General features: G+C 53.9%; 1 long non-coding RNA gene across 4 annotated transcripts; it reads right to left on the bottom strand.

Moving 5' to 3' along the window:
• Positions 1 to 1684: 1684 nt before the first annotated feature.
• Positions 1685 to 17221, bottom strand: LOC132684009 (uncharacterized). Of its 4 annotated transcripts, none has more exons than XR_009612523.3 (4): positions 16989 to 17219; positions 14657 to 16898; positions 11352 to 13275; positions 1685 to 2183 (listed from the first exon to the last, which is right to left on the bottom strand). It is a non-coding gene; the product is annotated as an uncharacterized LOC132684009 (long non-coding RNA). The 4 variants fall into 4 exon arrangements; XR_009612520.3 differs by lacking the exon at positions 1685 to 2183 and adding an exon at positions 4191 to 7182; XR_009612519.3 differs by lacking the exon at positions 1685 to 2183 and having other exon boundaries at positions 8805 to 13275; positions 16989 to 17221.
• Between the last annotated feature and the right edge of the window lie 7559 nt (positions 17222 to 24780).

The following is a 24780-nucleotide window of genomic DNA, read 5'->3' as shown; positions in this document are numbered from 1 at the left end:
GCTGCACATGCCGGCTTTGGAAGATCCCTTCCTCTCCTGGCATTTCCCGGCAGGGTTTATGGGGACCCCCCGAGGCTCAGCTGGTGGGAACGGGGTGGAGGGGGGCGGGTAGCCCCCACCCCCATGAGGAATGTATCCCCTGGGCACGAAGGTGCAAATGTCAGACGCCAGGTCCAGACAGTTAAAAAAACAATAAAATCCCTGCCCGCCTTTAGGAACGATCGACTGGGACACATTTGACTCGCCCCACACCCCTTGTCCCATTCGGGCTTTCCCTCCCCTCAGAGCCGCCCCCGCTGGGGTCCAGGGAGCCTCCTCTCGAGGGTACGGGATCCGCTTCCTCCTGCCCGACACGTCCCACTTGGCCTCGCGTGGGCTACGTCTATGAGACATGCGGTTTATTGCACCGTGTTTTACATCACCTTGATTGTTCAATTGCCTCTAATTTTTATGAGAAGGGGGAGTGCTGTAAAATGCTTGCATCATCGAACGAGCACCGTGGTTGGATAGGCAGAGACAGCAAACTCTTGCACTGGGCTGCCGGCCGGCCAAGGCGCATCCGGGCCTGGTGCACGAGGGTCTCGGTGGGAGGTGGGAGGCACGGCAGGCCACCGGCTAGAGAGACAGTCCTCTGGTGCCGCACCGGCATCATCAGCCCCCGGGGACCACGGAGGCAGCCCAGCGTCTGGAGCTCCATCACACCTGTCGCGCACAGACCAGTCGACTCTCTGCACCGAAGTCCACTCGCCTCGGGTGAGGAGGAGAAGGGTCTGTCTGTGATTCCTTTTGGCTGGACCCCGGCTGGACCTGAGCAAGACAGAACCTGGGTTCAGGGCTGTAACTTCCAGACGAGGGAGCTCTGTCCTTCGCCTTGACCGTAGGCTCAGCCGACGGTGACCCAGCTGCCTCGCGGCCGCCTCCGCTTACACAGACCCAGAAACGCGGGGTGCTGGACACAAGGAAGCACCCCTACCCGGGAAATGGGGGCGGGGAAGCAGTAGAAATCCTGAAGCCCACCTCTTGTCCCTTTGCAAACACCTGCTGTGTATTCTTGCATATCCGGGAAGGTGATGTGAATGTTCCCTGCCCTCATCTTGAGGACTGCAAGCATGAACGAGGTGTTTTCTTTTATTTTTTAGCAAAACCAGTCCCCACTGAACGCCCTGAATTCTGTTGCTGGAATCCTAGCCCTCCCGTCGCTGCAGAAGTTTTCTGTCTGAGCGATGGGACCCCACACACCGGGCACAGGCAGGGGGGGACTGGGGGCATGGGGCAGAAATGACAGCAGGGGCTCCGCACCCTTCACGGCCCCCGACGTGGCCTCCGCACCCGGGCCATCCAGCCGGGCCAGCCCTCGGCCTCTAGGAGGGCACCCGTGCTTCTGGGTTTCAGAATGCGTCGTCCTTCAAACAAAGGCAGGGCCTCGCAGATTCCTATCCTGCCCTCTGCCAGAGAGCCTCGCTGCCAAGACTCACAGGCATGTGTGCCCGCCTCCAGCAACTCTAGCCGAAGGGCCTGGCCGGGGCTTTGATCTGGGTCCTGGAGCGCAGTGTGGGAAGCTCGCTGCAGCTCAGGCCTGGGAACAAGCCCGGGCATCCCAGCTCGCTCCCTCCCCTGCAGTGCTCGGTAGAGGGGCCGTGAGGACAGCCAGAGGCGCCCAGGACGAAATGCCGATCTCATGGGGGAGGCTCCAGATGTCCAGGTGCAAACCGTGTCCCAGCCTGCAGCCTGGATGCTCTGAGAGGACCCACGCCTTCCCACGAGGTCACAGAACGCCCGCTCCCGGCCCCCCCGTCGCCCGTCCTAAATCAGCCGGTGCCTGCTAGTTACTCATTCAACCACCCATCCGCCAAATGCACCGGGTCCCCACACCCCGGGCGACGTGCTTCATCCAAGGGTGGACAGTGAGTCGATCTGAGCCTCTGGCTGGGTGAAGACTTGAGCCTTGCCCCAAAGACATATGGGAAACGGAGCCTCAGAGGTGACACTTTCCTGCTCTGTGGCTGGTACATGAGAGAGAGAGACAGCATCCTTGGGAATGGAATGCTTTAAAGATTTTATTTACTTATTTTTTAAGCTTATTTATTTTGAGAGAAAGAGAGAGGGAGAATCCCAAGCAGGCTCCTCAGGGTCAGCGCACAGCCTGACGTGGGGCTTGAACTCACGAACTGCGAGATCATGACCTGAGGCGAAACCAAGAGTGGGACGTTTAAGCAACTGAGCCACCCAGGTGCCCCTAAGGTTTTATTTTTCTAGAGCAGTTTTGGGTTTATAATAAAACTGAGAGGAAGATGTAGGAATTTTCCATGTACCCCCTGCCCCACGCTTCATAGACCCCTTACTGTCAACATCACACACTCAATGGTACAGTTTTCACCAAGGATAACCCTACGTTGACACGTCATAACCACCCAGAGTCCGTAGTTTATATCACGGCTCCCTCTTCGTGCCGTGTGTTCTATGGGCTTGTATGGGCGTACGACGACAGGTATCCCCCACTAGGGTATCATATTGAGGGTCTTACTGCCTGAAAACTCTGTGTTCTGCCCCCTGATCTTCCCCACCCTCAGCCCCTGGCAGCCCCTGATCTCTGGACTGTCTCCACAGTTTGGCCTTTCCCATAATGCCCTTTGGGCGGAACCATACAGTAGGCCGTCCTTTCAGATTGGCTTCTTTCCCTTAGTGAGATGCGTGTAGGTGCCTCCTTGCCTTTTCATGACTTCAGAGCTCGTTTCCTTTCGGCACTGAATGCTACCCCATTAACTGCGTGGACCTCAGCTGGTTTATCCGTTGGCCCACTGGAAGGGTAGCTTACTTACTTCCGAGTTTCGGCGACTATGCGTAAATCCGCTATAAACACCGCAGGTGGGTTTTCACGGGGACCTAAGTGTTCAGCTCCTTTGGCTGCTGCATCATATGGTAGGAGTGTGCTTAGTTCTGTGAGAAGCCACCAAGGCGGCCTCCAAGGTGACTCCGCCATTCTGGGTTCCCCCAGTAGCGAGTGAGCGCTCCTGAGGCTCCCTATCCTTGCCGGCGTTTGGTGTTGTCCGTGTTCTGGATTTGGGCCATGCTGGTAGGTACGCAGTGGCCTCTGGGTGACGGTTTTAATCTGCTTTGCCCTGATCACATATGGAGGAACGTGGACAGCCGGTTAGCCTATCACCAGGGTCTGCCACAGGCATCAAAGCGCTCATTCCTTCCTTCCACGTGCGTTTGTGGATATGATATTCTAGGCTCTACTTAAATAGCTGATGCACGTGTTTCTTTTTCATTTTTTTATTACTTGATGTTTATTTATTTTCGAGACACAGAGCATGAGCGGGGGAGGGGCAGAGAGAGAGGGAGGCACAGAATCCGAAGCAGGCTCCGGGCTCCGAGCCATCAGCACAGAGCCCAACGCGGGGCTCGAACCCACGGACCGCGAGATCGTGACCTGAGCCGAAGTCGGACGCTCAAGCGACTGAGCCACCCAGGCGCCCCATGAACATATGTTAAATAGACTACTTGATATGTACAGAATACATTTTTATAAACACAGAGAACTAAAAGTTTAGAAAAAGGGGATGTACTACTTTAATAAAAGATCTGAATAGAATGTGGCATTATACATTTTCTTTTTCTTTTTTTTTAAAGTTTATTTGAGAGAGACAGAGACAGTGACACTGGGGGAGAGAGAGGGAGAGAGAGAATCTCAAGCAGGCTCCGCACTGTCAGCACAGAGCCCGACGCGGGGCTCCAGCCCACGAACCATGTGATCATGACCTGAGCCGAGACCAAGAACAGACATTCAACCGACTGAGCCCCCCAGGCGCCCCCGCATCATACGTTTCCTTAAACGTGCTTTGAAAAGACTACCCCTGGGCATTCTGGAAAATGTTCCAAAGCCTGTATTGTGAATACTGAATAGTGCCACACTAGAAAATAGAAGTGTTAAAAAAAAAAAAAATTAAAAAAAAAAAAGGGGGGGTCACCTGGGTGGCTCAGTCGGTTAAGCGTCCGACTTCGGCTCAGGTCACGATCTCCCGGTCCGTGAGTTCGAGCCCCGCGTCGGGCTCTGGGCTGATGGCTCAGAGCCTGGAGCCTGCTTCCGATTCTGTGTCTCCCTCTCTCTCTGCCCCTCCCCCGTTCATGCTCTGTCTCTCTCTGTCTCAAAAATAAATAAATAAACGTTAAAAAAAAAATTTGAAAATAGAAGTAAACGTTTATAGAAACCCACACATCGAAAGATGTTTCTGTGGGAAAGGTAAAGGAACAAGGCACCCATCCGTACATGGGAGAGGGCTCCACAGCTCCGGCCGGAGCAGGACTCTTGTCCTTTGCTATGGCTATTAAATTTCCTTTTCTTCCTGAGGGATGGAAGACTTATCTTGGGGAGGATGGTAGTAATAAATTTTGCCTTGTGAGAAAGTGTAAGGCAATGGGGGGAAAAAAAAAGAATTAAGGGGAATGATCGAACTGTGGGGTTATATATAAGATCCTCAAAGAGACAAGTAACAGGGATGGGATCCTCTAGAACAAAACTATTCCTTCGGCTCGTTTGAAACAAAGTGTATTAGTGTGTTTAAGACTTTGTCGCTCTTAGCTCTGATCTCACGAGTAAACAACGTAAGGGGGGAAAAGGCACGAGATGAGATGGATCCCAGGAAGACGGAGTCCCAGTTGAAGCAGAAGCACGCCAGCAGGTGCAGGAGGGGGAGGAGTCGTGAAAAGGTACCCGGCCTCTGTGGTCGGACGTAGCTGAGCCGGCCCGATGGGCTGGACACAAGCTAGTAGGTGACGCTTGGGAAGTTCGGATGTGCTGTGTGAACGTGAGGTCTGGCCTGGGTTTCGCAGACCAGGGGGCCCTGCTCAGGGCTGGATGGGTCACTGCCTGTGCTGGACGTGGCCGTCGCCCCTGGAGCACGTGGTCCAGCAAGAGAGACAACGAGCAGGGAACGGCACCAGGGGCTACGGCAGGAGCCGGGAAGGATAAGCATCAGGGAGCCGCCCGGGGCCGGGCAGGCGGGAGGGCACCCGTGTGAGCCTCCGCCGGGGCAGAGGAGACGGGGCGAGGCAGGGAACACAGGGAATGGAGAAGCCGTCCCGGCAGGGGACAACAGAGACCCGGAGGGGTTTCTTCCAGTCCCCAAGGGAGCAATGACCCCAAAGAGCCCACGCGCCAGTCCCCGTGACCTGTAAAGAGGCTGCATCACACAGCAGAGGAGAGTTCAAGTTGTAGGCAGATGTGAGATCGCTAAGCGACCGACCCTAACACAGGGAGATGATCCTGTTTTGTCCCAGCGGGGCCCCAAGTCACAAGGGGCCTTCACAGTGCGAGGTCCTGACCCGACACAGCTGGCTGGGAAGGCGGGGAAAGAGGCTATGAGCCGAGGGGTGCGGGCGGCCCCTAGAAGCTGGAAAAGGCAAGGAAGCAGATGCTCCCTCAGAGCCTCCGGGAGGAACCGGGCCTTGGCCTTAGCCCAGGGAGGCCCGCGGCAGACTCCCAGCCTCCAGAAGCGTGCGATGACAGATGCGTGTGTTTTAGGCCGCTGAGCGTGTGGTTCTTTGTTACAGAGGCAGGAGGAAGCTGAGACACCTGACAAAGCTCTTTCTCTCCAAGCGTTAGCGCAGGACCAGGAAATGACATGCGGCTTATGAGCAAGGACATTCTGGCGATCTTCACAACCAGCTGTCTGTGGGTGAGGAAGGATGAGTGCAGAAGTGCAGTGGCCTTCTCTCAGAGCAGGGTGGGGCGGGGAGGGGCAGGGCGGGGCCTCGGCGGGGGTCCAGGTGGCGGGTGTCGGAGGCAGGCGTCCCCTCCAGCCAGGCCCGGACCGTGCCTCGAATCCCAGCTCTCTGCTAACTAGCTGTGCAACTCAGGGCCGCGACTGAGCCTAGCCGGGCCTCAGTCTCCCCCTCTGCCAAATGGGCACAAGAATCTCAAAGTCCGGGTTGTCAGCACAACTGCAGAGGGTAAGCGTAAAGGCTCACACCGTCTGGCAGTTAATAGCAGCTCAAGAAATAAAAGCTGTTGTTAGCAATGGCGCATTTATTTATTATTTAAAGTAGAAGGTCTGTCATCTGCCTCAAAGGATTTTGGGCCACAGTATACGAATCAGGACACTTCTGCTACAGTTATAAAGTGACAGCAGAAACCCCTTAGAGGGCAGGTTCCAGGTGTCTGCGGGGAGCTAATTCCTGCACCCGACGGCTGCCTTGAGCTCACGCTCCCCTGGGACCCAGGACAGGACGGACCGGAGCCAGGAGGGGCTCTTCACCCACAGAATGCCTGCAAGATCCCCCAGGGGCCGGCCTCCTTCCCCAGGAGAAATTCTAGCAGGCATCAAAGGTACACACGTTTATCTGTGTGTGTGTGTGTGTGTGTGTGTGTGTGTGTGTGTGTGTTTGCAGAGGTAACACATTCACATGGCTTAAATATATATTCAAACACACCCATATATTAGAAAATACACACGCGTATCTTCACCGCGTGTTTTACACACACTGAAAAGTCCCTTCGGCTCCCCTCCATCGGCCCTCCTTCCTCAGATAACCATGGAGGGGTTTCCAAGATACCCTTCACGTGTTTCTTTAGGGAAACGGAAGCAAACAAAAAACGGACGCTCCTCTCCCGGTCTTTGCGCAGGGCAGAGAGCGAGCTATTGTGGTGCCCGCTAACATTTATGGAGTGCTTTTCTATGCCAGGCCCGGCTCTAAGTACTTTCGTGTGTGACCAATTTAGCCTGCGCGACAGAGTCAGGTGGTAAATAAATTATTGACTCCGTTTTACTGAAGAGCCCAGGCACAGAGAGGTTAAGTTACCAGCTCCGGTCAGGGAGAGAAATTCAATAAACGATCCAGAATCGGTCTGGGGGCGCCCTGCCTCCCATCCTGTCTCCGCCAGAACTCCACCTGCTGTGTCTCTCCCTCCCCTCCCTCTGCCCCTTCCTCCCCCTCCCGCCTCCTCTGTCTCTCTCTCCTCCTCTCTTCCCTCCCTTCTTTTCTTTCTTTCCCCGAACAATGTCTCAGTGTTTCATTCCTGCATATATTTGTTGCCTGTCGCTGATGTAACAAATGACCACAAGCTTAGTGGCTTAAAACGACACAAAGTTATTACTTCACAGTTCGGGAGGTCAGAAGGCCATCAAGGGGTTCACTGGGCTGACATCAGTATGCTGGCAGGACCGGTTGCTTCTGGAAGGCCTGTGGGAGAACCCAGGTCCTTGTTTGAGGAACACACAGTTTCCAGGGATCAGGACGAGGACAGTGGGGACCATTTTTCTGCCTGTCTGCCTGTCATACCCGGAGACCCCCTCCTTATTTCATTTTATTTTATTTTTTTACAGATAAGCCGTAGTCCACAGCAGAGAAATTCTGCAAATGCATTTACTCGCTCTTCTGTTAACGGATAGTTGGCTTTTTTCCAACCTTTCATCCTTATTAAAAACCCTGCGTTGAATAATCTGGTACATGGTAACACTTTGCACACAGGCAAGCAGAGGTGGGGGGGTACATTCCAGCAGTCAGAGGATTGGCTCAAAGATGCTCAAGCAGAGGGGCGCCTGGGGGGCTCGGTCGGTTGAGCGTCCGACTTCGGCTCAGGTCATGATCTCACAGTTTGTGGGTTCGAGCCCCGCATCGGGCTCTGTGCTGACAGCTCGGAACCTGGAGCCCGCTTCGGATTCTGTGACCCCCTCTCTTGTCTCTGCCTCTCCCCCGCTCCCACTCTGTCTCTGTCACTCTCCCTCCCAAAAATAAATATTAAAAAAAAAAAAAAAAAAAGATGCACAGGCATCTGTAGTTCTGACGGAAATGGCCAGCTCTCCCTACGACTTGCGTCCACCCCAGCGGCGGCACACGGGCTTCTGGCAGGAACTAGAATCGGTCGGTCTAGCCCGAGAATGCCAACTCCACGTCTTGTGGTCCTCACCGAACAGAGAACAAAGCGCCCCAGGTGACGGAAGAGAAGGCGGCGTGGGCCTTCAGAGGGGACACAGAGGAGCGGGGTGGGGGGGGGGGGCGCCTCACGCACGGGCCGGCCACCCCTCCTCGCCGCGGGCAGGGGCCTGTGGGAAAGGACAAGAGATGCCCTCGATACACTTGAATCTGCCTAAGTTCTAGGAGGAGCATGAAATTAGGAGTCCAGAGGTCTGCTCCCCAGTGAGGAGAGAGGATTTTCTGGGCCTGGAGAATTCTAGGAATTCTCATGTGTTATTCAAGGTCATGACAGGTGGGAAACAATCCACGTTTCCACCCAGGGCAGCGTGGCCAATGACTGTCCCACGCGGCCCTGCCTCCCAGCCTTCGGGGACAGCCTGCCGCGGCCCCTGCACACCACGGCAGAGACCCCCGAGTCACTGCCCTCCTGCCTCAGAGTAACTTCCCACCCCAACCGTGTGCCCTGGTGTCGTGCCTCAGTTTCCCTTTATAGTCATTGTGTGGTCAGACAGGATAATTGCAGGGTCTTGTTAGCCCCTGGTCTCTCCATCCCTCTTTTGAGTTTTGTGTGGTAAAATCATCACTTCTCTCTCCTTTTTTTTTTTTTTTTTGTAAGTTTATTTATTTATGGGGCCCCTGGGTGGCTCAGTCAGTTAAGCGACTGACTTCGGTTCAGGTCACGATCTCACGGTTTGTGAGTTCAAGCCCCGCATCGGGCTCTGTGCTGACGGCTCAGAGCCTGGAGCCTGCTTGGGATTCTGTGTCTCCTTCTGTCTCTGCCCCTCCCCCATTCATGCTCTCTCTCTCTCTCTCTCTCTCTCCCTCTCTCAAAAATAAATAAATATATTTTTTAAAGTTTATTTATTTATTTTTGAGAGAGAGAGAGAGAGAGAGAGAGAGAGAACATGCACTCATGAGCAGGGGAGGGGCAGAGAGAGAGGGAGAGAATCCCAAGCAGGCTTTGCACAGTCAGCACAGAGCCCGATGTGGGGCCCAATCTCTGACTGCGAGATCATAACCTGAGCAGAAACCAAGCATTAGGAGCGTAACCAACCGAGCCACTCAGGTGCCCCCAAACTATTACTTCTCTTTTTAAACAAAGAAGTCCATCTAACTTCCAGTCCCCTATTGTGACGATCCTAAAAGCATAAGAGTACCTCAAAATGTAATTAACTTGCAATGAGAAAGTCTACACCGTGGGGTTTTTTTGTTGTTGTTGGGTTTTTTCCCTACTGTACTTACCGCTGATGGACTGCTGGAGTTTCTACAAGGAGAGACCCCCACAATCTCCCTGCCCCCCCGAAGGAGGACCGTCTTGGATGCTACAGTCCAGGGCGAGCCCTCGGCCGTCAGACTCCTCTGCGGGTCTGCGTCACGGGTGACATGGGCTTGGTCTACATAGTAAGCTAGAAAGCCTTCATTCATTCACTGGGACCAGTTGCCAGCATGATTATGATTATAAAACCCGTGTAAGTAGGTAACAAGGTCGTGTGGTGGCCATTTTTTTTTTAAATGTTCACATAGCATTTAAAAAAAATTTTTTAATGTTATTTACTTTGGGGCGGGGGGGTGGGGTGGGGCGGGGCAGGAGCAGAGAGAGAGGGAAACACAGTACCCGAAGCAGGCTCCAGGCTCTGAGCCGTCAGCACAGAGCCCGACGCGGGGCTCCAATCGAATCCACAAACCCCAAGAACATAACATGAGCTGAAGTTGGACTCTTCGACGACTGAGCCCCCCGGGAGCCCCTTGGTGCCAGACGATTTAAAGCGGTCGCTCAGATGACCCAATCATGTGAATGCATCGCGACACATGAAAACATATAAGCACATGTGCACGCACACGGGCACACACACGGGCACACACGTACGCTCGTGAACATCAGAAAGAAAGCACGACATCCAGACGACGCCCCAAGGCCAACCTGGTTCTAAGACAGTGTGCCGAAAGCCTTGCAGATAAAGATTTAGGGGCGTCTGGGGGCTCCATCGGTGAAGCATCCGACTCTTGATTTTGGCTCGGGTCATGATCCCTGAGTTCAAGCCCGCATCGGGCTCTGTGCTGACGGTGTGGGGCTTGCTTGGGATTCTCTCTCTCTGTCTCTCTGCCCCTCCCCTGCTCACTCCTTCTCTCTCTCTCTCAAAAATAGATAATATGAAAAATAATAAAGATTTGGAAGTGTGACAGCATTTCTGGTGAGTATGTGGGCAGAATCACACACTCGTACACCCGTGGACAGAATGTAAGCCAGCCAAAGCCTCCAGGAGAGCAGTGGGGCCAAGTCCTACAACAACAGGTGAGCCTTCCACACACGTCGACCCAGCTTCCGGAAGCGTGTCCACCTACCCAAGGACACGAAAATATGCACGCTGGATATTTATTGCAACACGTGTGTAAGAGCCAAGTCTGAAAACAGCCCGCAAGTTTATCAGCAAAGGTTGAATTGCATAAATTACAGCACAGCTGCACAATGGGATAGGGCGCAGCCCCCTGGAAGAATGAGGTTAATTTGCACAGACGGGAAAAACGTCCCAGATCTTTCTACTTCGTGTGGTAAGGAAGCACAACTGTTTTTTATTTTTAATGGTGCACGCAGGGCGTTATTCCAGGGGCTGGTGACACAGGGATGCTTAAGTGCAACCAGACCTCCGCCACACGGGGCTCGCTCCGGGAGCGACAGAGAAGAAGCACAGGAGTCCGTGAGGACAGCAGGGGGGGCCACAGGAGCTGGGACAGAAAGCTGCAGCCCCCAGTGCAGCCGGGAAGGAGTTTCTCCCGAACACACCCGGCTGGCCTTCTGGGTCAGCAGATTTTTTTCCCCAGGGGTGGCAAAGGCTCCCACCGTGGCTGAGACCCTGTCCATTTATCTAGCCCCGGAGGGGGGGGGGGGGGGTTGATCCACAGAAGTTTCCTCTCTCACCGTGCAGAGGCTTGAGCTCTGAAATCGAGGCGTGGGCAAGGCCGTGCTCCCTCTGAGGGTCCAGGAGGACCCTTCCCGTGGCACCCAGCTCCTGGAGGCTCTGGCAGCCTTTGGGGAAATTTGGCTTGAATATGCACCCTTGGAATGATGCCTCCACTGTCACAAGGCTGGCTTTCCTGTGTGTGTGTGTGTGTGTCTTCTCCTCTTTTAAAAAAAATTTTTTTTAACATTTATTTACTTTTGAGAGACAGAGAGAGACAGAGCATGGGTGGGGGAGGGGTAGAGAGAGAGGGAGACACAGAATCCAAAGCAGGCTCCAGGCTCCGAGCTGTCAGCACAGAGCCCGACGCGGGGCTCAAACCCACGAACCATGAGAGCATGACCTGAGCCGAAGTCGGACGCTTATCCAACTGAGCCACCCAGGCACCCCTCTCTCCTCTTTTTATAAGGAAAACAGCCATATTGGAGTTAAGCCGACCTTGATGCTCTATGACCTCATGTGAATTTAACTGCTTACCTCTGCAAGCACCCTACTTTCCAATCAAGGACACGTCCCTGGGTTCTGGATGGACAGGAGTTCTGGGCGGATGCTGTTCGACCCAGTGCCCACATGGCAGAGTGGAGACGAGAAAAGCAGGTGCTAGACACGTTCATTCTCTGCAGCGGACGAGAGCCGAGCGCGGGTGCAGTGATCGCTCCGCGTCGGGGGCTGCTGTCCACGCTGCCTGGTTGGAACGGGCATTGCGGCACCGGGTCCAGTGCTCTCAGAGGGTGGCCATTCGAGAGACAGCAATGGCGGGCTGGGTGGGCACAGGTGACGGTGAGCCTTCCACCATCAGCCCCTCTCCGGAGCGGCCCTTCCTTGCACGTCGGATGTGAGTCGGGACCGGGGAGAGGCCCTCTCTGGTCTTCCTCGTGGCCCGGCGGGCGTGGGCAGCTTCAGTGCTGTCTCTCGGTGGTGCTGAATCAGGCCCGCCCATGGGGTGGTGACCCACACACGTACATCCTAAGTCACGGCTGGTGTAACACGCACGTGGACGTGGGCAAAGGCACCAGGAGAGGAAGAAGAAGGCGACGGGGACGGGCAGACTTGGCTCCTGTCCCCTGGGAGCTTTGCCAAAGCCCCCGCCCCAGAATATAACCTGGAAACGTCGACCAGTGTCACTGGCTGAGTCTGACGAAACCGCAAACACACCTTCCTGAGGTTGAAGTAACGTGATGCCCGACAGGGTCTCGCAGGGCTTGGGGCTCAAGGTGGTGAAACGTGAGGGCCGTGGATTGGGTCAGCTCCAGCCTTCAGCAGTTTCGTTGTATTCTGTTGTTGTATTTTATTTTAAAGCTTATTTATTTATTTAGGGAGAGAGAGCATGCAAGGGAAGGGCAGAGAGAGAGAGAGAGGGAGAGAGAGGGAGAGAGAGAATCCCAAGCAAGCTCCCCACTGTCAGCCCAGAGCCCGATGCAGGCTCTCACGAACCGTGAGACTGTAACCAGAGCCCAAGTTGGACGCTTAACCGACTGAGCCACCCAGGCGCCCCTCAGCCTTCGGCCGTTTTAAAGGTATCGTTTCTCGAAAAGTTGCTTGGAGCCTCATGTGCCTCCATCCGCAAAATGGGACTCTTATCCTAACTCACAGGGCTGCCGAAGGCACGACGCGGGGTCAGCGGCCGCACCTCCAGCGCATCGGGCCCTTCCGGCCAGAGGGGACAAATTCCCTGCATGGCCGTGTCTGTCCATTCGCCGTCCCACTCCGGGGCAGGGCCTCACGGCTCGGGGTGAGCACGGCCACCGTTCTCCTCTCCGCCCACCACAACCTCACGACTTGCCGAAAGAACGTCGCGTGATTTCCCTTTGTCATCTTTCTTGGGAAGTGAGAGCGCTAGGTCTTTGAGCTGACCTTGGCAACCGCGCTTGCGAGCTTCTCGGAGAAAGACAGCAGGTGCAGAGGCAGGGGTGCGTGGGGGCCGTGGGGCTCCGTGTGCAGGAGCCCCGGAGCTGAGGAAGCAGGCAGGCCGTCGTCGGAGAAGCTCCTCCAGCTGGATGGCCAGCCCCGGCTCTCCCCGTGTCTCCAGCTACCGGTGACCCTCTGCTCTTCGGGGTCAGGCCGCGCGAAACTGAACTGACACGAAATCAGTCTTTGGAATCCATTCCGATCCTGGGAAGGGCCGCGTGCGACGGCAAAGAACCTGGGTTTGCCGCCTGTCCGGGGTGAGTGGGCAGCCCCTCAGCCTCCTCCTCCCCCTCCGACCGTGAGGACCCTTTTCTGTTTCCGCGCTGGGGGCCGCAGGCTCCAGCTCCGGCCTGCTGCCCGCTTTTGTGAATAAAGTTTTATTGGAACACAGCGGCTGGCTTGCTCACTCACTCACGTATTGCCCCTGGCTGCTTTTGCAGGACGATAGCAAATCTGAGTAGCCGTGACTTCCAAAGCCCAAATTACTCACTGTCTGGCCCCAAACAGAAAAAAAGCTTGTCAATCCCGGCTCTATTCCAAGTATCCACTAATTGTTTTCTTTCTTTCTTTCTTTCTTTCTTTCTTTCTTTCTTTCCTTTCCTTTCCTTTCCTTTCCTTTCCTTCCCTTCCTCCCTCCCTTTTCTTTCTTTCTTTCTTTCTTTCTTTCTTTCTTTCTTTCTTTCTCTTTATTTCCTTTCCTTCCCTCCCTCCTTCCCTTTCCTTCCTTCCTTCCTTTCCTTCTTTTCTTTCTTTCTCTCTTTCTTTCCTTTCCTTCCCTCCCTGCCTCCCTTTCCTTCCTTTCTTTCTTTTCTTTCTTTCTTCGCCTCCTTCTTTCCTCCCTCCCTTCCTTTCCTTCTTTCCCTTATTTCTTTCTTTCTGAAAGAAACTATATTTTATTTTTTTAATTAAAAAATTTTTTTTACATTTTATTTACTTTTGAGAGAGAGACAGAGAACAAGTGGGGGAGAGGCAGAGAGAGAGAAAGGGACACAGAATCCGAAGCAGGCTCCAGGCTCTGGGCTGTCAGCACAGAGCCCAACGTGGGGCTCGAACCCACAAACCGTGAGATCAGGACCTGAGCTGAAGTCGGACACTCAGCTGACTGAGCCACCCAGGGGCCCCAAGAAACTATATTTTAGAAGATTTAGGTTTACAGAGAAATCACATAGATGTATAGAATTCCTATATACCCCGGGGCACAGTGTGTTAGTGTTAGTGCCCCGGGGCACTAACATCTTCATTAGTGAGGTCTCTTTGTTGCAATTGATGAATCAATTTTGATATGTTATTATTAACTACGGTCCATAGTTTACATTAGGGTTCACTCTTGGTGTACATTCTATGAGTTTTGATAGTTTTATGTCTTCATTTAAAAATGTATTATTGGGGGGGCACCTGGTTGCTTTCAGTCGGTTGAGCCTCTGACTTCGGCTCAGGTCACAATCTCATGGTTTGTGAGTTCAAGTCCTCTGTTGACCTCTGTGTTGACAGCTCAGAGACCCTTTCAGATCCTCTGTCCCCCTCTGCCTCTGTCCCTCCCAAGATTATGCTGTCTCTCTCTCTCTCAAAAATAAATAAAAACATTTTTAATATATTATTACTATTTTTTTTTAATTACAAAAGCAACTTCAGGCTTACCAGACAGTTGGAACAACACAGACCCCATAGAGGAAGCAGTGGGAGGTCCCCCACCTGCCAAACCTACTTTCTGAAGGCAAAGTGAACACAGCCAACATGTGTCCTCCCAGGTTGTGGGGCATGAAACACGTACCACAACTGGCTTTCCCATTAACTATATTCCCTGCACGTCTTTTCGTCAGATCTGTAATGGCTGCAGAATATTCTATCGGACGCATGTGCCACTGTTCTCTTACCCATAGACGTTTAGACGACTTGCAGTGCTGTGTGCTTCTGGTCAGCACTGGAACGAACATTCTGGTCCATTCATCTTGAAGCACTCTGGGTAGCATTTCTGGAGGACAGTTTCCAGGAACGGGAGTGCCCACCCAGGGAGTGTGAGCATATTTATCTTTGAGAGAAAGGGAACAAAGTGCCGTCCAGAAAGCTTGAGGCATTCACATACCCGTTCTACCACACACAGAGTGGGGACTGGAAGTCAAGATACGGATCTCAGGGCACTGAGAGCACAGGACAGAGGAGGCACAGGGTTGGGGCAACCCTGGAAGGCTTCCTGGAGGATGTGGGTTATGGCAGGGTAAGAGGATTCACAAGATCTGGAGGAGAAAAGGGGGGGAAGTTGGGGTTGGTCATCCAGATAAGAAACTGCCCAAGCAAAGACCGGGCCCTTTATGGACCCTGAGGTCATAGGCTGATCCCTATGAATTGCATCAGGCATATGCCTTCTGGGAGGAAAAGGTCTGGTAGGCAGGGCTGGAAATTGGGTAGACAGTGCACCCTCGCTGGGGTGGAGAGAAGGCATTGACGTTCACGGCCATCTATTTGTAACAGAGCCAAACTTCAAACAACCCAGAAGGGCATTCACGGAACAGATACGTTGTGGTGCTTTCATACATGGCAATACTCTGTAGCCAAGAACGGGGACACAGCACTGCTGGCCAGAACACCATGGAGACATCTGGGGCGGGGGGCACAGGGGCAATTCTGGGGGCTGGCAAGGTCCTGGCTGCCTGAGCCCCTCCCCCCCGAGTACCCTGCCCCCACTTTCCTGCTTTCCACCACCCATCTGTGGCTGTAACGACTTCCTGGCCATAATTACCACCTAAGCACACCTCCCTCAATAGGAAGTGTTTCTTTTTCTCAAGGCCCTGGGGAAGGATTCCCGCAGGAGCTGCTGTGGGAGGGTCACGGAGGCTTTACCTTACTTTGGGATCCTTCACGGAGCCCTGCTTTTTTGGTTCTTTGCACATTCTTCTACGTATGCCGATATTTCACCATAAAGAAGTCTCTCCGGCTTTAAAAATCTGAAAACCATCAGTTTCTTCCCACTCATTATACTGTATCTATAGTGTATGCAACGTATAGCTACATACTGTGTGTGTGTGTGTGTGTGTGTGTGTGTGTGTGTATAGAGAGGGGGAAAGGGACAGAGAGATGAGCATATGCACTGATATATACCTATGTATAAAATGTCCCCATTGAAATAGTGCCCACCTTATTCAACAACAAACAGAAATGACCAAATGGGGAGACGCACCCCCTCCCCGCCCCCCGCCCCGCACATGGGAAGACAGCGGGTCCGGGGCCTTCCGAGCTGTTGTCAGGCTGTCTGCCTGCTTCCTGGCCCACGTGAGTCAGTTCTGCACCGGCCGGCCCGGCAAGCGCAGCCACGACTTGTGGCTAATCTTCCTGAGAAGCCGGCTCACCGGCCACTCATCTCCAAAAACCCTGGAGTGACTCACGAGGCTCTGCGCAGGGCTCCGAAGGACTTTGTGAGGCAACATATTGGTCTCCACTTGACACACCGTCTAAGAGACGGTGAGCAATCCAGGCCACTGCGATTGAAAAGAAAACAACAACAACAACAACAGAGTTTTCCATCATCGGGGCTTCTGGAGCAGCCGAAGTGCGAGGGGCTGGAGGCTGCGTTGACGGGATCTTAGCCTTCCCCTTCCTCCCGACTGGGACTGTTGCGTAATCAGTAGCAAAAAGCCCGCTGATTGCCGTTTACAACCGCGGGGTGAGAGTCAAAACTATCAACCCCGGCGGCCAGCTGCGCAGTCTAAATCATTTCCCCTAAAAGCTGGGATTTGATTTCATTTCTATAGAGCCATCCTTCCCCCCCACCCCACCCCAAAAAGGCGTTCGAGGCCTAGCACCACAAGCTGGGGGATTAAAAGTCACAGAAATGTACGCTCGCTCAGTTCCGGAGGCCAGAAATCCAGGCGGCCGCCTGCAGGGTTGGTTCTGGTGGCTCCGAGGGCGAATCCAGGCCTCTCCCAGCTTCTGGTATTTGCTGGCAATCCTTGGCGCTCGTTGGCTTGGAGATGTGTCACCCGGTCCCCGCCTCTGCCTTCACACGGCCTTCTCCCTCATGTCTGCGCCCAGTTCCCCTCTTCTTAGAGGGACACTGGTGGCTGAACTGAGGGCCCACGCCCAGGCTTCGTAGGACTCAACTTTCTACAAACTGGAGGTGCCCTTTAAGGAAAAGAATACAAAATGATTAAATAAAAATGAGGTGCAAATGTGAATGCGTATTCAGAATGCAGACTAATCACAAGAAGTTACTGGAGCTGTGGACGCTCAGATGCCTTCCCTCTGCAGTCTGTTCAGGCAACTCAGAGAAACACCCACGTAGAAAGTGTGGATCAGATGGGGGCCCCCAAATGTGGGGTGACGATCAGGTGGGAGCCGGTGGCTTGGGGGGCAGGCAGGGAGGTAGTGTGTGTGAAAGGATTCTCCCCAGGCACAACAAAGGAGGCAGAAGTTTCTAGAACGCTTGGCCAGGGACCAGCGGGCAGGACAGCAGAGGAGGAACTGTCCTCACGGAGGCAGTGGGTGGGGCTGTTTTTAAAACAGGAAGGTGAGGAAGTCTTGGAATCTTCCCTTTTTTGATAACTGTGCCCCGTTGTAAGTAACCCATAGGACTTGTGGATATTGTGAAATGGGCCGGTCTGTATTCAGTCAGGCCGTCCCTGTAGACCCTTTTGCCTTGATCAGTTCCCGTTGCTCAAACCTGTTGTCTAAACACAGCCTCTACAGAATACCTCTCAGCCTTCTCTCCCTGTCTACAACACTCTGTGGCTCCCAGAAGCCCCGCGCACTCCTCTCGGCTGTGCAGAGGAGAGCCCTGAGGCTCAGGCTCATCTGATTCCAGCGAAAGCCCCTCTGCTTAAACAAAGATGTTTTGGGGCCAGACAGGACAGGAAAGGGGACTGGGGGAGGGTGGGAGTATCAGAGTCTCAACAGGAAGGAAGGAGCAGCACCCTGACCTGACGCAGACTGTAGCTGGCCTGGGAGCCTGGCCCAGCCGGACAGTGATCACCGTCCTCCTCCTTCACCTCTCGGCTTTCTGCTCCCCGTGCACCCCACAGAGAACCCACCACTGGGAAGGGGGCTCCTTTCAGCAGCAACACGCAATGAGTGCCCCCGTCCCCCAGCGCCGAGAGCTTCCCTGGCAGCTTGTAAATCATGCCACAGCTTGAAAGGCATGTTCTCAATGACTCGGTTTTATGTCCCTTGTAAGATGGAAATGTAATCACAGCCTTCTGCTATGATTCAGCCAGAAGAAAGATGCCGGTACAAGGACAGGTGTGATGGGGCCACCTGAAACCCCATCACAAGGGCAGAGGCAGGTCCCAGGTGAGGATCTCCCCAGGGCTGCAAACCCAGCTGGGGCCACTTGGCCTGATTTCAGGGGAAGGGTGCAGCAGAACTACTCCTTTCTCCCCCGGCCATTGCTCTCCCCAGTCTGCACCTGTCTGCTCAAGCCATATGACTCCTGAAGATTCAGGGCTGGCCCAAAAGTCCTGGGTGTACTGCTTGCGTAGGGCACAAAGGGTGGTGGCTCCTGCCCACACAGTTAAGCTTGGCCCTTTGAAGCATGCTTTCGAATCGCCTGCTACATTGGGGACTTTGGAAGGATCCCAAATCTGTTCCTTATATCCCAGAATCCTGTTCAGTTTTCCATCCTCCTATCCATCGATCCCTCCACCCAGCATGCATTTATCCAGCCAGCCAGCCAGCCATTCACCCATCCATCCATCATTCCATCCATCCATCCACCCAGCATGCATCTATCCAGCCAGCCAGCCAGCCATCCTCCCACCCATCCATCAACCCATCCACCCATCTACCCATCCACCCATCCATTCACCCAGCCATCCACCATCCATCATTCCATCCATCCATCCACCCAGCATGCATCTATCCAGCCAGCCAGCCAGCCATCCTCCCACCCATCCATCAACCCATCCACCCATCTACCCATCCACCCATCCATTCACCCAGCCATCCACCATCCATCATTCCATCCATCCATCCACCCAGCATGCATCTATCCAGCCAGCCAGCCAGCCATCCTCCCACCCATCCATCAACCCATCCACCCATCTACCCATCCACCCATCCATTCACCCAGCCATCCACCATCCATCATTCCATCCATCCATCCACCCAGCATGCATCTATCCAGCCAGCCAGCCAGCCATCCTCCCACCCATCCATCAACCCATCCACCCATCTACCCATCCACCCATCCATTCACCCAGCCATCCACCATCCATCATTCCATCCATCCATCCACCCAGCATGCATCTATCCAGCCAGCCAGCCAGCCATCCTCCCACCCATCCATCAACCCATCCACCCATCTACCCATCCACCCATCCATTCACCCAGCCATCCACCATCCATCATTCCATCCATCCATCCACCCAGCATGCATCTATCCAGCCAGCCAGCCAGCCATCCTCCCGCCCATCCATCAACCCATCCACCCATCTACCCATCCACCCATCCATTCACCCAGCCATCCACCATCCATCATTCCATCCATCCATCCACCCAGCATGCATCTATCCAGCCAGCCAGCCAGCCATCCTCCCACCCATCCATCAACCCATCCACCCATCTACCCATCCACCCATCCATTCACCCAGCCATCCACCATCCATCATTCCATCCATCCATCCACCCAGCATGCATCTATCCAGCCAGCCAGCCAGCCATCCTCCCACCCATCCATCAACCCATCCACCCATCTACCCATCCACCCATCCATTCACCCAGCCATCCACCATCCATCATTCCATCCATCCATCCACCCAGCATGCATCTATCCAGCCAGCCAGCCAGCCATCCTCCCGCCCATCCATCAACCCATCCACCCATCTACCCATCCACCCATCCATTCACCCAGCCATCCACCATCCATCATTCCATCCATCCATCCACCCAGCATGCATCTATCCAGCCAGCCAGCCAGCCATCCTCCCACCCATCCATCAACCCATCCACCCATCTACCCATCCACCCATCCATTCACCCAGCCATCCACCATCCATCATTCCATCCATCCATCCACCCAGCATGCATCTATCCAGCCAGCCAGCCAGCCATCCTCCCACCCATCCATCAACCCATCCACCCATCTACCCATCCACCCATCCATTCACCCAGCCATCCACCATCCATCATTCCATCCATCCATCCACCCAGCATGCATCTATCCAGCCAGCCAGCCAGCCATCCTCCCGCCCATCCATCAACCCATCCACCCATCTACCCATCCACCCATCCATTCACCCAGCCATCCACCATCCATCATTCCATCCATCCATCCACCCAGCATGCATCTATCCAGCCAGCCAGCCAGCCATCCTCCCACCCATCCATCAACCCATCCACCCATCTACCCATCCACCCATCCATTCACCCAGCCATCCACCATCCATCATTCCATCCATCCATCCACCCAGCATGCATCTATCCAGCCAGCCAGCCAGCCATCCTCCCACCCATCCATCAACCCATCCACCCATCTACCCATCCACCCATCCATTCACCCAGCCATCCACCATCCATCATTCCATCCATCCATCCACCCAGCATGCATCTATCCAGCCAGCCAGCCAGCCATCCTCCCACCCATCCATCAACCCATCCACCCATCTACCCATCCACCCATCCATTCACCCAGCCATCCACCATCCATCATTCCATCCATCCATCCACCCAGCATGCATCTATCCAGCCAGCCAGCCAGCCATCCTCCCACCCATCCATCAACCCATCCACCCATCTACCCATCCACCCATCCATTCACCCAGCCATCCACCATCCATCATTCCATCCATCCATCCATCCATCCATCCATCCACTGTCCATTCATCATTCATTTTCCATTATCCATCATCCACCCACTTTTCAACATTCCTCCATCATCCATCTGTCCATCCTCCATTATCCACCACCCATCATCTATCCGTCTCAGAAAAGTCTTGAGATCCTGCTAATGTGCCAGGAGCTGTGCTTGCCCTTGGAGTTACAAAGGTTTCAAGAACAGAGTCTTACTGTCATGGAGCCTTTGGTACTGAGAAAGCAGAGAGAACATGTGTGACGGGTGTCATCTGCAGGCATAAAGCACGGGCAGTGTTGCAAGCAGGGTGCAGCTGGTGCCTTGCCCCCTTCACCTTCATTCCCTTGCTCTTAGCCCGGTTTCTTAGTAGCTGCATTCAAAGTAGGGCGGTCCCCTCCACTGATGCTGCCCCCTCCCGCCTCCAAAGCCTGGGAACCAGCCGGAGGAGGACTCCTTGCCCCAGGCACAGGTGATTAGCAGCCTCACCCCTGCCAGTCTGCACAAGACTTCCCCTGAGGCCACAGCAGCTCAAGAATGCTCTGCATTTTTCTCATTTCAATAAAGGTACAAAGGGTACTTCTGGAGGGAGGAAGCCAAGAAATCACGCCCTTTCAGGTACATTCTTGGCTGCCTGGCTGGGAATTATGTTTTTTTGAGGGAGGGGGCTGCTTGGTTTGACAGTTTACCTCTTTGACTCAAGCCTGAGGAATGCTGGCCCACCCACCTCTTGACCTGCAGACCCCTGGCCCTGCCTGGTGGGAACCAGGAACTCCAGGAGCTCGGTTAAGCACTGGGGGCAGGGAGGGATGGGAACTGGAGGTAGGCCTAAGTTCATCTGAGTGACCCCGGGACTTAACATGGGCCTGGAAAAGTCAGCACTGGGTAGGGAATGGAAGGATAGATGGATAGATGAGTGAATGGATGGGTATGTGGATGGATGGATGAATGGTTGGATGGTGGATGGATGGTGGATGGATGGATAAATGGATGGATGGATGGATGGATGGATGAATGGACGGTTGGAGGATGGATGGTGGATGGATGAATGGATGGATGGATGGATGGTGGATGGTGGATGGATGGTGAATGGATGGATGGATGGATGGATGAATGGATGGATGGATGGATGGTGGATGGATGGATGGATGGTGGATGGATGGTGGATGGATGGATGAATAGATGGATGGATAGATGGATGGATGAAGGGATGGTTGGAGGATGGATGGTGGATGGATGAGTGGATGGATGGATGGATGGTTGGATGGTGGATGGATGGTGGATGGATGGTGAATGGATGGATGGATGGATGGATGGAGGATGGATGGTGGATGGATGGATGGATGGATGGATGGATGGATGGATCACCTACTACGGGTGGGAGGGCAGGCTGGGAGGAAGGAAGCCCACCACAGCAGAGGGAGGGACAACAAGGGGAGGAGCAAGATGACTTCAAGCCCCAAGTAGTTAGGGCAGAAAGATGAGGCAGCCGACCCACAGGTCTTCCGAGGCTCTGCATTGCCTGAGCTGGTGTTTTCTTCTGCCCAAGGCTAAAGCTTGGTCTCCACATCCTGAAATTCACCCCTTCCCAATACAGCCTTGACTCATGGAGGGACTTAGGAGAAGTCACTGCTCCCTCACCCTGCAGTCAGGAGGGTGGAAACGAGGAGGCTGGCAGCAGCTGTGGCCTCACAGTATGTTGTGAGAATCGGTGACTCACTACTTCTTACAAATGCAAAGCTGGACACTGTCTGGGAGCTTGGGGAGGGCAGTCCACACCACACACCTCGCCAGGGACGGAGATGCTAACAGAGGGAATGTTGCCCTGTGTGCTGGCTCTGCCCCGCAAGAGCGGCCTATGACCTTGGGCAAGTCGCCCCACTTCTCTGAGTCTCGCCATCCTGCCTCTGAAGCGGTGATGAAGATAATAACAGTATCTCCCTCAATGGCTTGTGTGCGGCTTCACAGTGTCAGTAAAAGTCTTTGAGCTCCCAGGAGAAAGGCGCCAGGAGCCACAAGGTGTTATTAGAAGTAATTGGGCCTGCAATTGAATAAATCTTCAAAGCTGCCAGACTCAGTTTACTTCGCCTGGGTTCTCCGGCCCCTCTTGATCTCTTCTCTGTGTCCACCTGGCTACTTCTCCCCCTCCTCATCCCTACCATCCCTTTGTCCTTCTTATGTCACCGGCAAGTTCCTCTCACACTTTCCTTCCTAGCTTGAGTCCCCACAGTGTCGGGGAGCCTGGGTGGCTCAGTCAGTTGAACGTCCGACTTCGGCTCAGGTCTGATCTCACCGTTCCTGGGTTCAAGCCCTGCGTCAGGCTTTGTGCTGACATCTTAGAGGCTGGAGCCTGCTTCGGATTCTGTGTCTCCCTCTCTCTCTGACCCTCCCCCACTCGCACTCTGTGTGTGTGTGTCTCTCTCTCTCTCAAAAATAAATAAACATTTAAAAAAATGTTCTAAAGAGTCCCCACAATGAGTGTTCTGCCTCCAAAGTGATGGAAACCAAGCAAGTAGAACTGTCAAGGACCCTGGGGAGCATTGAATCCAAGCCCCAAGCCAGAAAAGATTAATGTTGTCTATCTGTCCATCCATCCATCCATTCATCTATTCATTCATACAATCATCTATCCATCCACCCACCTATTCACTCACCCATCCATCCATCCATCTATCCATCCACCCATCCATCTATCCATCCATGCACCCACCCATTTATCCATCCATCCATCCATCCATCCATCCATCCATCCAACCATCCATCCATCCATTTACTCATCCATCCATCCATCCAACCGTCCATCCATCCATCCATCCATCCATCCATCCATCCACCCATCCATTCACTCATCTACCCACCTATCCTTCCAACCCCCCACCCAATGTTGGCTTTTTCAGGCCCATGTTAAGCCCTGGAGTCACTCAGATGAACTCAGACCTACCTCCAGTTTCCAGCCAAGATGCAGAGCACAGGGCTTACCTGGGAAAATAAATGTGAGACAGTGCCCGGCTTCTCAAAGGACATTCCCTGTCCCACTCTACACATCTCCAAGAGGCTTTTCTTCATTCTCATTGCCCTGATCTACACTCCTTTTGCTCCTCTGCAGGGGTGAGGGTGTTGGGACACAGGGGATGACCCCAAGGCCCCTCTCTGCATCCCTCTGATTTGGGGATATTCTCTGCTGGGGAGACTGTGGTGCAGGCAGCCATGTGTGGGCTCTGGAGGAAGAATCTAAAGCTAGGGTCAGTTTCATCAAAGGGAGGTCAAACCAGCAGAGGATGGGCAGAGGAGCCGAAGTCCTTCGCTCCTCAGCTGCTGCCCACTGTGGGTTCTGAACGACTCCCCAGGAGCTCAAAGGGTGGTCCAAGGAACACCAGCTTCAGAACCCCCCAGGAGTTTATTTAGCATTCGCACAAACCTGGCCCCAGCCCTTTCGAATTAGGATCTGAGAGAGCCCAGGCATCTGTGTGTGAACAACTTCTCAGGGATTCCTTGTGCGTGGTGCTTGAGAACTGCAGCTCCAGAAGTCGAGTGTGCACTTGACCCTGTCCTGGGATGTCCCCAACCCCTTGAACCTATTGAGGCTGAGTCTTGCCTGCATGGCAGAGATCTGTGGGCTGTCAGGGGACCCTTGATCCTGCTGGGTGTGGACTGTCCTCTTCTTGCTCTCAGTCCTGACCCCAGGTCCACAAGCCAGCATGATAGAGGAGAAGCCTTGGGTTTGCAAAGGACAGGAAGATGGCTTCTTCCATCATTCACGATGAGGACCAGGGTTTGGGGCCTGTCCAGCCCCAGGTAAAATCCAGAGTGGGCTAAGCCTACTGTCGGTGCTCTATCCCCTCCTCCTGCCCTTCCCTCCTCTTCATCTGCCTCCCTGGTCTCAGCTCCCCTGCTGCTCGCCTCCTTTATTAGACAAGGGACTCTGTGGAACGGGGACTTCGAATTATGGGTCCTCTATGATATGCTAGGCAACCTGCCCGATGTTTAATATAACAACCTAGGAGGCCTGTCTTCCTTCCCTCCCTCCTTCCCTCCTTCATTCTTTCTTTCCTTCCTTCCTTCCTTCCCTTCTTCCTTCCTTCCTTCCTTCCTTCCTTCCTTCCCTTATTCCTTCCTTCTTTCTTTCCTTCCTTCCTTCCCTCCTTCTTTCCCCCCTTCCTTCCTTCTTTCTTTCCTTCCCTCCTTCCCTTCTTCCTTCCTTCCTTCCTTCCTTCCTTCCTTTTT

The sequence above is a fragment of the Panthera onca genome, chromosome C2 (assembly GCF_046562875.1).
Source record: "Panthera onca isolate mPanOnc1 chromosome C2, mPanOnc1 haplotype 2, whole genome shotgun sequence".
In the NCBI taxonomy this organism is placed as follows: Eukaryota; Metazoa; Chordata; class Mammalia; order Carnivora; family Felidae; genus Panthera; species Panthera onca.
The sequence above is the reverse complement of the archived record's forward strand: the minus strand, read 5'-3'. Positions and strand labels throughout refer to the sequence as shown.